Raw genomic sequence first — 13,841 nt, 5'->3', positions numbered from 1 at the left:
GTGTTGTTGCTGCAGCCGGCCGCAATACACCGCTTCCCACCTACGGCTTTCTTCTTTGCTGTCTCCATTGTTCATTGAACAAATTGCAAAAGATTCACCAACACAGATGTCCAGAATACTGTGGAATTTTGTGATGAAAACAGACGACTTAATAGCTGGCCACCATGCTGTCCCAAAATGTCCTCTACAATCCGTGACGTCACGCGCAGGCGTCATCATACCGAAACGTTTTCAGCAGGATATTTCGGCGCGAAATTTAAAATTGCACTTTAGTAAGCTAACCCGGCCGTATTGGCATTTGTTGCAATGTTAAGATTTCATCATTGATATATAAACTATCAGACTGCGTGGTTGGTAGTAGTGGGTTTCAGTAGGCCTTTAATCTGAGGCTGAGTTGACTTGAAACTGTTTTATGTTGCAATTTTTATATGTAGAAGAAAAGTTTTGTCATTTTATTTAATCCGAGCAACAACTTGAAGCAGTTTAATGTTGCACTTTATATGTAGAAATGTTGCACTTTATATGTAGAAAGGTTTTGTTAAGAAACCAATTCTGAGCCTTATTATACTTTTTTAGTTTTATTTTGCTTTATTTGATATATGTTGACCACATTAACCCTGGCAATCGACCCCGTGTGTAAGTTATTGTTATCCTTAGCATTCATAACTGCCTGCTGTTGCACTGATCAGCCTAGTGGTGGCTCACATCCATCACACACAGAGCTTTTTCTATTTTTGGGCAGAATTATTATAGTGTTCTCAATGTCAAAAGGATATAGCCGTTGTTTACAAATTTGGTAAATAAATAACCAGAAAATTTATATTTTGTTGTTTTCTTACTGTACCGAAATTGATCCGAACCGTGACCTCTAAACCGAGGTACGTACTGAACCGAGATTTTTGTGTACCGTTACACCCTTACTAATTATATATGTCTAGCTTGTGTGCTATTGTGTGCTTAGCTGTTGTGTAACTTCTAGCGAGTAGCCTATAGTCTACCATGTTTACCTTTTGTAAATGCCTTAACTAACATACAAGAAAATACCAACCTTAGGCCTTTTTCCACCGCAGGTACTGTTTCAGGAACTTTCCTGGGTAAATGTAGTTCCTCAGGAATTTTTGGGAGTTCCTGCCAGCTAGGTGGGACTTTTGGAAGGTTCCCAGAACCTTATCGGGGGCAGGCTGTGCTGTCGAAGACTGATAGGCTGTTGGGGGCGTTCCTAAAACATATTTTTCAAACACACGACTTGTTTATTTCTTATTTCTTGTGTATTTCTATTACAACAAACTTGACAACGAAGAGAAAGTAGACCGAAAGGAACTGTCGACTTGCAGGAACTTTTGTGAGGCATTTTTTGTGCTGAAGAACGCTGATCAGTGGAACTATCTTGGAGTGTTTTTACTCAGCCGTATACTTTAAACTATATGCAGTTTATTGTTGTTTATTACTTTGTACAAACTTTTTTTTTTTGTAAATACGAACCTACGAGAAGTAGACAAGTCTTTTAAACATATTTACAGTGGAGTATGAAGCTTGACTCGAAGCAATGTGAAATAGAGGAGGCAGTATACGAGTGGAACGAAGGTAAATAACATCAAATATTAACTATTTACTTTATTACATGTTGTAAAAGTAGTCAGTGACACTCCATTAATGTAGTTATTAGCCTCAACCCGAGTAAACGGTGAACAGTTGTCGGCATGACATAGGCGCTGACATGTATTATTCATATATTGTTATTTACAAGCTGAAATGGACCAAAATAAATCGCCTGATCCTATTGAGAGGACGACTTTCCGACTGTTGGACATTGTAGACAAAAGTCTGACTTTTATTTAACAATTTGGTACACTTTATTTTTTAATCTATATCGTTTTGTACATTATTTATTTGTATTTAATTTACTTAGTTCTTAGTAAAATAACTTTAATATTGTCTGTTTATGTACATATCAGTGTAGAAATATACTAAACCACTCCTCCATACATCATCAGCCTGATTTGTAAACCACACACTACAAGAACCTTTACTCACAGGATCTAGAGGTTGCAGGAACCAAAAGTTTGATGGCAAAATGCCTCTTGTGTGCTTATTGAAGGACATTTAGATGTTAACTGGCTGTCCAGATTTGCACAAGTAAGCTAATATACCATCCATCCATCCATCCATCTTCTCCCGCTTATCCGAGGTTGGGTCGCAGGGGAAGCAGCCCAAGCAGGGAAGCCCAGACCTCCCTATTATATTGGGACACTTCGAGTCACTACTGTAATTTTATTTGAATACAATACTACAAACCCCGTTTCCATATGAGTTGGGAAATTGTGTTAGATGTAAATATAAACGGAATACAATGATTTGCAAATCCTTTACAACCCATATTCAATTGAATGCACTACAAAGGCAAGATATTTGATGTTCAAACTCATAAACTTTATTATTTTTTTGCAAATAATAATTAACTTAGAATTTCATGGCTGCAACATGTGCCAAATTAGTTGAGAAAGGGCATGTTCACCACTGTGTTACATGGCCTTTCCTTTTAACAACACTCAATAAACGTTTGAGAACTGAGGAGACACATTTTTTAAGCTTTTCAGGTGGAATTATTTCCCATTCTTGCTTGATGTACAGCTTAAGTTGTTCAACAGTCCGGGGGTCTCCTTTGTGGTATTTTAGGCTTCATAATTCGCCACACATTTTCAATGGGAGACAGGTCTGGACTACAGGCAGGCCAGTCTAGTACCCGCACTCTTTTACTATGAAGCCACGTTGATGTAACACTTGGCTTGGCATTGTCTTGCTGAAATATGCAGGGGAGTTCAAGGTAACGTTGCTTGGATGGCAACATATTTTGCTCTAAAACCTGTATGTACCTTTCAGCATTAATGGCGCCTTCACAGATGTGTAAGTTACCCATGTCTTGGGCACTAATACACCCCCATATCATCACAGATGCTGGCTTTTCAACTTTGCGCCTATAACAATCCGGATGGTTCTTTTCCTCTTTGGTCTGGAGGACACGACGTCCACAGTTTCCAAAAACAATTTGAAATGTGGACTCGTCAGACCACAGAACACTTTTGCACTTTGTATCAGTCCATCTTAGATGAGCTCAGGCCCAGCGAAGCCGACGGCGTTTCTGGTTGTTGTTGATAAACGGTTTTCGCCTTGCATAGGAGAGTTTTAACTTGCACTTACACTTGCACTTACAGATGTAGCGACCAACTGTAGTTACTGACAGTGGGTTTCTGAAGTGTTCCTAAACCCATGTGGTGATATCCTTTACACACTGATGTCGCTTGTTGATGCAGTACAGCCTGGGGGATCAAAGGTCACAGGCTTAGCTGCTTACGTGCAGTGATTTCTCCAGATTCTCTGAACCCTTTGATGATAGTACGAACCGTAGATGGTGAAATCCTTAAATTCCTTGCAGTAGCTGGTTGAGAAAGGTTTTTCTTAAACTGTTCAACAATTTGCTCACGCATTTGTTGACAAAGTGGTGACTCTCGCCCCATCCTTGTTTGTGAATGACTGAGCATTTCATGGAATCTACTTTTATACCCAATCATGGCACCCACCTGTTCCCAATTTGCCTGTTCACCTGTGGGATGTTCCAAATAAGTGTTTGATGAGCATTCCAAACTGGATGTCCCAATAGCAATTATTTGTATCCGCTGCCACGAGAGCGAGCATGACTACGTGCTTACGCTGCTTATTAGGATAGGATAGGATAGGACTTTATTGTCATTGCACAAGTACAACAAAACTATGTTTTCAGCACAAACCCGTTAAAGATTAAACAAACAAACAGTGTACAGGGTTACAGAACAGGAACACTGATGGGTCGCCAAAGGCGCCCCGTAAAAGATAAGAAAAAGGTAAAACGCTGGGGAAGAAGATGAGTAAAAAAATACAATCTAGACTGGGCTCCTAAGGGGGCCTATTCTGGAGTGGGAAAAAACCTCCATGCAATGCACACATAAACACTTTACATTTAATCACGACGACTCGCAACAGAGGGGCGGGGAGTTGGAGCCCTGGAGGGCGACTGCTGCTATGAAGCGCTGCCAGCCGTCCATCACCCCGAGGGGAAACAAGCGGTGGTGAAGGCGTGGGGTGAGGGAGGGAGTGTGTGTGTGTATGTGCCCATTGTCTTGTAATGTTCATAGGCTGGGGCCGTTCTGCATGCAAGCAAAAGTTTGACTCCAGGTGTCGTTGAGGAGGGAGGGAGGTCAAAAGCGTCCATCATTGAGGTATTCCTCGGGGGTGTTTTTCAGAACAGCCTGTTTCTGTTGTTCACAGCGTCAAGGCCATTCGAGGGAGTCAAAACGTAAATTAGGATGTTTATTTTCCGCGAGCAGACATTACAATGACTTGTCTGTTCTATTCGTCCATGCTGGCTGCTCTCATATTCAATGTTTCCTTTTCTGCAAGCTTCTCAATGATGTGATCCATCTTGCGATTCAGTTCAGAAATTGCCACAGTCTGTGATCCCACAGCCCGGCTCAAACCTTCCATTGCGACGAACAGCCTTTGGGCTCCTTGAGTGGCTGCCATCGTCTTACGAATTTGACGATACACCAGAGCATCGCCCAGCCCAATCAGCAGGTGCCCCGCGATCACGGTTCCAAATAGGTAGATGTCTTCCACGTCCTCGATGGAAAGGACTGAGAGGCACATGATTCTCCATTCATCCCAGGAATCTCTCGCGTACCCCACAGCAATTGTTCCATCAGGCCAGCCAGGCTCCCTGGAACCTCTTTTCCTCGTCGAAAAGATTTTGTCAATTGCGTCGAGAGTCCAGCTGATAATTTCCATGTCTGATGTTTAGATTTGGAGGACAGAGCAAAGAAAGCATACTTGCCAACCTTCCAGAATTTTCCGGGAGACTCCCGCAATTCAGCGCCTCTCCCGAAAACCTCCCGGGACAAATATTGTCCCGAAAATCTCCCGATTTTCAGCCGGAGCTGGAGGCCACGCTCCCTCCAGCTCCATGCGAACCTGAGTGAGGACAGCCTTTTTTCACGTCCGCTTTCTCACGATATAAACAGCGTGCCTGCCCAATCACGTTATTCCATACGAGGCGTCCGGCATACCGCCGATGAGCATGGTGCAGATGGAGAAGATCTTCTCGGCGTCCGTGTTGGCGCACACGTTGCCAAAGCCGACGCTGGTCAGGCTGCTGAGGGTGAAGTAGAGGGCAGCAATGTACGAGCTGCGCACCGACGGGCCGCCGACCGTGTTGTTGACGTAGGGCATCTCCAGGCGTTTGCCCAGCTCATGGAGCCATCCTTGGGGAAGAGACGGCAGGACAACAGGGTGACAAGAACTAAATCATCCAGACTAGAGATAAATTGTATTATTATGTTTATCTTATCTAAAAATAAATATATTTATTAATTAAAATTGTTACTATATTTTGCTAAAAACATCAAAATTAATTGTATTTTTAGTTCTATTTTTTCTGACTCCTTATTACATCCAGCCATAGAATTATACATTAAAATAAACATATTTGAAATAATTAATTTTAAATGATCATAATAATGCATTTAAAATGACCATATTTAATTATTAAAACAATTGCTTGTTTATCAACAACTTTAGCATTTTATTAATTACATTTTGAAGCTCTCAGAAGCCAAGTTGTGTTATATTCCTTAAGATTTATATATGCAAGTTTGAAGTATCAATTATCTAAACACAGTTTTGTTTGCATATTTTCAGGATGTATATATATATATATATATATATATATGTCTTAATAAGGTTATCCAAAAAATAGTGCTCGATACCGTAGTAGAGCACAATATATGTATGTGTGGGAAAAAAATCACAAGACTACTTCATCTCTACAGGCCTGTTTCATGAGGGGTTCCCTCAATCTCCTGATGATTGAGGGAACCCCTCATGAAACAGGCCTGTAGAGATGAAGTAGTCTTGTGATTTTTTTCCCACACATACATATATATGTATATATATATATGAAACACTTGACTTGGTGAATTCTAGCTGTAAATATACTCCTCCCCTCTTAACCACGCCCCCCCACGCCCCCCACCTCCCGAAATCGGAGGTCTCAAGGTTGGCAAGTATGAAAGAAAGAGGCTTCAAAAAAGTTCAGACAAGACAAAACGAAGAGAGCAAGCAGGGAGAAGAAGGGAGTGGAAAAAAATGCGACCGCCCTCACCAGAGGCAAGACAGAAATGATTAGTGATAGTATACAAAATGTGGATAGTTACTTTCATGCCATATTGTCAACGATGTAGTTGGTAATGTAACCTGTGACATCTATACCCAAATAAATGTGTTTACCGTATTTTCCGCACTATAAGGCGCACCTAAAAACCACAAATTTTCTCAAAAGCTGACAGTGCGCCTTATAACCCGGTGCGCTTTATATATGGATAAATATTAAGATTCATTTTCATAAAGTTTAGGTCTCGCAACTACGGTAAACAGCCGCCATCTTTTTTCCCCGTAGAAGAAGCGCGCGGTGCATGCTGGGATATGTGACGTTTCATTTCCATTTGTGTGTTTATGTAAAGACCCCAAAATGGCTCCTATTAAGTGTGTTGTCTGTCTAATTATAAATAATGCAGACGAGGCGTGTTAACTGAGTTCTCAACGTTTACTCACAGCGTGCTAACTGCCAGCATACAACGCTTCTCAGGGCTACCGCGCATGCTCGTAACTATCGTTGCATGCTGGGTAGTGTAGTTGTTATATTTGCTAGCTCATAACAGCACATTGAGAGACACGCTTACGCGCTTAATTCAATACTCGCCGTCATTCCGGGTGGATTGACAAAAGACCTCCAGCCGCTAGATATTGGTGTCAACAGGGCATTCGAAGCTAGACTGCTAACTGCGTGGGAACAATGGATGACAGAAGGCGAACACACCTTCACTAAGACGAGGAGGCAGCGCCAGACGACGCCAACATCTGCCAGTGGATCGTAAATTTGCCCAACTTTTCACTTCGGACACCGAAGACGAAGGATTTACGAATGAAGAATAACTTCAGAAAGTGAGCGCTATGTTTATTTTGTGTGTTGTGACATTAACGTTCGAGCAACATTATGTTGCTATTGCTCTGCACTATTTTGAATTTTACTATGTTTGTGATTGCACATTTGCGTACATTTTGGGAGTGAACAGAGTTGTTAGAACGCTGGTTTTTAATATATTATTAAAGTTTGACTGACCTATCTGACTGTTTTTTTGACATTCCCTTTAGCGCAGCGTAGGCGCGGCTTATAGTCCGGGGCGGCTTATTGGTGGACAAAGTTATGAAATATGCCATTCATTGAAGGTGCGGCTAATAATCCGGTGCGCCTTATAGTGCGGAAAATACGGTAATAATGTGTACGTTTCGTGTTGGACTTAGGACTGCATGGGGACACATGTTCTGGGCGCACATAAATATGCTGAAATATGTATCCTCTTTCATGTGTGATGAATGAAATGAGTCTAAATTCACAAGTTTTGTTGTCAATGATGCTATATATGTACAGAATAAACCACATGATGTTTGAAAATGAGTCAATTATATGAATAACAAATACATTTATTAATTTCATTTTCTGATAGATTAAAAATGTGCACCAAAGGGAGAATTTTAAAACTCTGCCAGACTCATTTCCACCTATTCTTATGATGAACATTATCACGTCATTTATTCATAAAGTATAAACAACAACAAATGAAAATAGAAACAACAACAAATGAAAATAGAACACTTAATCGCAACATGTGAATGTAAAAAAATTCAACATACTTTGTACATTTTCAGAATGGGCTTGTTCTATTTTCAAACAAAGAAAACAATCTAAAGTTGTCTTTATTTTTAGGTTATCATGCCATGATTTTACCAGTCCGGCCCATTTGGCAGTAGATTTTCCTCCATGAACAGTATGCATGCAGGGAAGAATTGGAACCAAAGTGCTTCCAGGTAGAGTGAACACGCTGTTCTATGATTGTTGGAGGAAGGTAGCAGATGTGTGACTGGGGGCTTATGATAACAGCAGCTAAAGTATCGAGGCCAGAAGAGCAAAAACCTCAGATTAATTCACAAGAGTTCACCAACAATAAAGTATACACTATATCAGGGCTATGGATGGGGGACCCATATTCAGCCCGGGAATGACATCATATCAGACCCCGAGTTCAGTTTTAAACCTTTTTGCAGTAAATTCCTGAAAAACACAAGAGTGCTCCTGTTGTACAGAATAACTTGGATCACTGTAAACACTGGAATAACCTTGCATTTACAATTTAACTTTGCAAGCAAACATACAACACTGGGATCCACACATTTAATTTATATAACTGAGGCATCCCCCAAGGCACCCCTTTAAGTCCTCTTCTTTTTTTTTGTAATGTTTATATCACTAGGGCAGGGGTCGGCAACCCAATATGTTGAAAGAGCCATATTGGACCAAAAATACAAAAAAAAAAATATGTCTCTTGCCGCAAAAAAATGGTGTTATAATGAAGGCAACACACGATGTAAGTGTCTATATTAGCCTACTATCAAAATGACTTTAAAAGTCTTATATAAGTGTAATTATGAAGGCAGCACATAATGTAAGTGTCTACATTAGCTATATTAGCCTACTATCAAAGGCTGACACTAATCTTTGACATAAATGTTGTATTTAAATTTTTATTCTACACATTTTTGCAACATTGAAAATCATTAGTAAAATGGAGGCTTCTCACAGGATATGATAAGTTCTGGAAAATTACTGGCTCAGAATTGCCAAAGGTATAGATGTGTGTGTCCAAGTTTTTAAAGAAACGGCAGGCTGTCTTCTAATGGATTTATTATAACATTTGCGAGCTGGGTAACGTTTGCTGTGGTCTGGAACAACATGGCACACAAACAACACAGAAATGCAGCCAATATTACATACAGATAATGTGTCATGAGACATGCAAATATAAATTAAATACACATAGGACATACGTAAAGGACATTAAATAAGCTCAAATATACCTACAAATGAGGCATAATGATGCATTATGTACATACAGTTATTTAACAGGGAGGGATCAGTTTGTTAAAATGGGTACATTTTTATATGATACTCTTGGCATTGCTTGTGGTGTCCCCCAAGGGTCCGTGTTGGGGCCAAAACTGTTCAATGTATATTTTAATGATATGTTTAATACATCCAAAGTACTGAAATGTATACTATTTGCAGACGACACAAATATATTCTACAGTAGTGATGACTATAATGAGCTCATAAATACAGTAAACACAGAACTAAACATAGTAAAAAAATGGATGGACACAAATAAATTATCTTTGAATATAAATAAAACTAAGATAGTGATCGCAACATAACGTCTGAACAGAAAATAAGTATTGATGGTACCCAAATTGAAATCGTAAATGAGAATACATTTTTGGGAGTAAAACTATCATGGAAACCTCATGTCAGACACATTAAAACAAAAATCTCCAAAAGCCTCTCAATAAATACAAAGCAAAATATACCTCAATGAGAATGCACTGCGTACTCTATACTGCACCTTGGTACTGCCATACCTTACATACTGTGTTGAAGTATGGGGGGATACTTACCACAACACAATTCATCCTCTGATCATATTACAGAAAAGAGCAGTGCGGATCATTCACAACGTTGGTTATTTAGAACATACTCATAATCTGTTTATGCAATCAAAGTTGCTCAAATTTGATGACCTTGTTAAATATAATACATTAATAATCTTATATAAAGCATTTAACAAATTATTGCCGCCTAATCTGCAACGTTTTTTTTATAAAACGAGTGCAGGCTCATAACTTGAGAGGCTTTGGATATTTCTTATTGCCGAGAGCTCACCACTCGTAAACGTTTTTGTGTGTCTGTATGCGGAGTAAAACTATGGAACAAACTGGACTTACATCACAAGCAATGCCAAACTATTAATCGATTTAAACTATTATACAAACGTGGAGTCTGGTTCAAATATAGAGATGAGGGTCTTTAAATTGACCTGCTGCTATACTCTGTCTCAAAGTGTTAACATGTGCTCAATGTTTCCTTACCATTATTGCTATGTTGTCTATTACCATTATTGCTATGTTGTCTATTACTATTGTTGGTATATTCATTATTCCTACATTGTTGATACAAAATATTGTTACAGTGTAATAATTAGTGTTACCTGTGGTAATGCCACTATGATACAACATCTGTATTATAATCCTTGAACAAAGTAAGAGTGAAACTCATGTGAATAATCACTGAATGGAGAACTGGGGGTGGGATTAAATAAATTATCTTATTCCAACTCCCTTTCAGGCAAAACTGGACAATCATGAATTATATACTATACATTACCTGTTGTACTATATTAATTTATATTATTATGTGTTGTCAACTTTTAACTTTTTTGTTATTTCCTGAAATAATTAAATAAATGAAAAAATGAAAATGAGTTAGCCTATTTAGCATGTTCGTACCGATTACCTTAAAGTCATGGATTGACCAAATATGCCTGATAAGCACTCCACACAAGTCAATAACATCAACAAAGCTCATCTTTGTGCATTCACGCACAGCATAAAACGTTTGGTGGACAAAATGAGACAAAGAAGGAGTGGCATAAAACACGTCTTTCTGTGGCAGCATCGAAGAAAGTTGTACATGTAAACAAACTACGATGAGTTCAAGGATCGTTGAAATTAGTAGGACAAAACGGTGCTTGCCAAATACTTTCATCAGTGAAGCATGTATAACATTAACACTGGGATTTCTAACAATTAGGAAGGTTTGTGTCAAGTTTGTCATCCTACAGAAAATATATTAAAACAAAAAATATATTTTTTTCTTCATCTTTTTCCATTTTCACACTTCTCTGAAAGAGGTCCAGGGAGCCACTAGGGCGGCGCTAAAGAGCTGCATGCGGCTCCAGAGCCGCAGGTTGCTGACCCCCGCACTAAGGTGTTGCTGCAGCTTGTTTACTTCAGATGCAGGCAGTTGTTATTTGTTCAACTTCTTTAGTTATACTAATGGTGTTCCTCAAGGTTCAATTTTAGGTCCTGTCTTTTTTATCATTTCAGTTCAGTTCCAAAACATTTGAGACTCACAATTTTGCAACAGATTCTTAAAAACACAAGAGTAGTGTCGTACTGTAGAGGCGATCGTTGACTAGCTTTTTTGCATAAGGTTCTTAAAACCAGCAGAACACTCCTGTAACTCTAACAAACTAAATCAACCCAAAATCAAATCAAGTCTATTGTAAACACATCTGTTTCACTTAATTTCCACAAACCTTTTGTAACATTCCACACTACAAAATAATGCAAGTATGTATGTATGATTCCTGCTGATATCTTAACAGATCAGTATTGGTATAGGCCAGGGGTCGGTAACCCAACATGTTGAAAGTGCCATATTGGACCAAAAATAAAAAATCTGTCTGGATCCACAACAAATTAAAAGCCTTATATAAGTGTTATAATGAAGTCAACACATATATTAACTATATTAGCCTACTATCAAAAGGACTATGTTGAAACAAATCATCGTTGACAGAAATGTTATAATGTAATATTTACTTTACACATTTTTACAACATTGGAAAAAATCATTAGTACAACGCAGGCTTCTCAGAGGGTGCGATAACTTCTGGAAATTACTGGCTTAGAATGGTCAAAGGTATTGATGTGTTTGTCCAAGTTAAAGGAAATGGCAGGCTGTCTTCTTCTAATGGATTTATAACAGTCTATGCAAGCTGGGTTACATTTGCTGTGGTTACACCTCTAATCAACATCTTTATCCAAACGAAGAAGAAGATTTGCTGTGGTCTATAACGGCACTCAAACCACTAACAGAAATGCAGGCAATATTGCATACAGATAATGTGTCATGGTAAATGCAGATATAAATTAAATACACAGAGGACATAGGAAATTAAATGAGCTCAAAGATGCAATGCATACATAAAGCTAGCATGTTAGCATCGATTAGGTTGCTGTCATGCACTGACTAAATATGCTTAATAAGCACTCGACACAAGTCAATAACATCAACAAAGCTCATCTTTGGGAATTCATGCACAATATAAAACGTGTGGTGGACAAAATGAGACAAAGAAGGAGTGGCATACAACATGTCTTTCTGTGGCAGCGTCGGAGAGAGTTGTACATGTAAACAAACTACGATGAGTTTAAGGATAGTTGAAATTAGTAGGACAAAACAGTGCTTGCCAAATTCTCTCATCAGTGAAGCAAGTTTAATATAAATAATTAGGTAGGTTTGTGTCATGTTTGTACTCCTACAGAAAATATATTAAAACGAAAAATAATTTTTTCTTCATCTTTTTCTATTTTCACACATCTCTGAAAGAGGTCCATGGAGCCACGAGGGCGGCGCTAAAGAGCTGCAACAATCGCGGGTTGCTGACCCCCGGTATAGGCCAATACTCAAAGCTCCAATATCGGCACTGCAAAAGTTGGATCAAGACATCCCTACAGTTCACACAATCATTGATGGCATGTCTGACTAGTCACCATCACATTTTCACGTTTGCTTTTGGAGGCAAACAATTTGGCCACCCCTAATTTAGCGTTTTGTGCAAAGCTTTGTCCAACACAACGCAGTGAGTGGTCAGTAGTGTTAAAAAGGATTTTAATGTGAATGTTCCTCAATGACACATGTTGCTAGTGGAACTGTTTAATTGAGACACATAACAGAAAGCGAGCCCTGCCAGTGTGTGTCATGATTAAACTTGCTACTAAATTTGAAATAACGCTGAAGTGAGCGCTAACCAGACGAGTAAAACATGCAGCGCCCTTAAAAACAGTCTGGAAGTAAGGACTTATTTTTCCCCAGAAAACAATATAAATTCAGTTGGTTTTTTTTGGCAAAACATAATCTTCTTACTCGCCGTCGGGTCTGATCCACTACTTCTATCTGGCCAATGTGCATGTACAATACATGTACATTATATTGTTGTTATTTAATATATCTAATAAAACACTATGTATTGTACATCTGGATGTGGAGATAATTTCATAACTGATAATTGACATTAAGATGATTTTAACTGTGTTTTACCTTGAACACAGAATACAGACTTTATAGTCAGTCCTTATGTACTGTTCCACATGTTTTTTCACTAGGCTTACTGTAACCAACCGGACCAAACTCACACGCATTACAAACATAGCAGCTAAAATCATCGGCCTACCCACACCCAACATTTCAGATTTAAACCACAAGTCCACCATTCGACTGGCAAACACGAAAGTCCAGGATATCACTCACCCACTACACCAATACATCATCCCACTACCATCAGGGCGCAGGTACAGAACCATCAAATTCCGGAGGGCCCGCCTCAGGAAAAGCCTTATCCCTGCAGCTATAGCTGCCCTTAACAGCAGGCCCTGCCGACCTGTCTGACAAGCCTGTAAATGTGTGTTGGTCATGTATGATGTCTTTTTGTTATTTTTGTTTTGTGATGTGTAATGTCTATTGTTCAAATGTACGGCAGTGAAAATGAATTTCCCCAAACGGGGACCAATAAATCGAGAAAAAAAAAAAAAAGTGTGTGTATACGTAACTGTTAACGGCAGCACAATTCCTTCGGGAAATTCCAGGTTATTTTTTACTTTTCATGTAAATGTTAATGCACATACACATTCATGTTTGATATCAACAGCACTGTTATCTCACTTATTTAGTCTCGTCCATGTTTCTTGTTTCATTGTGACCTAGATGGAGAAAATCCAATTGCCTTACCAATTAATGTATTTTCCCAACTGCGTCACCTTTCATAACTGTGATTTCAAGTGTTAGCAAGATATGGATAAAT

The 13,841-nt window shown here is 39.0% G+C and overlaps 1 protein-coding gene across 8 annotated transcripts in view; it reads left to right on the top strand.

Moving 5' to 3' along the window:
* The window catches only part of LOC133622010 (uncharacterized), a 187,655-nt gene that overhangs the window by 114,627 nt on the left and 59,187 nt on the right, over positions 1 to 13,841 (top strand). Inside the window, exon 4 of one of the 8 annotated variants that reach the window (XM_061984529.1) lies at positions 12,371 to 12,940. The exons of 5 other annotated variants lie outside the window; for them this stretch is intronic. The gene's annotated coding sequence lies outside the window, so the exon portion shown is untranslated. Of the gene's footprint in view, positions 1 to 4,499; positions 4,660 to 7,852; positions 7,876 to 12,370; positions 12,941 to 13,841 lie in introns of those variants that run through there. 2 more of the 8 variants (XM_061984528.1, XM_061984525.1) reach the window with 2 other exon arrangements.

Source organism: Nerophis lumbriciformis, linkage group LG25 (genome assembly GCF_033978685.3).
Source record: "Nerophis lumbriciformis linkage group LG25, RoL_Nlum_v2.1, whole genome shotgun sequence".
Lineage (NCBI taxonomy): Eukaryota > Metazoa > Chordata > Actinopteri > Syngnathiformes > Syngnathidae > Nerophis > Nerophis lumbriciformis.
The sequence above is the reverse complement of the archived record's forward strand: the minus strand, read 5'-3'. Positions and strand labels throughout refer to the sequence as shown.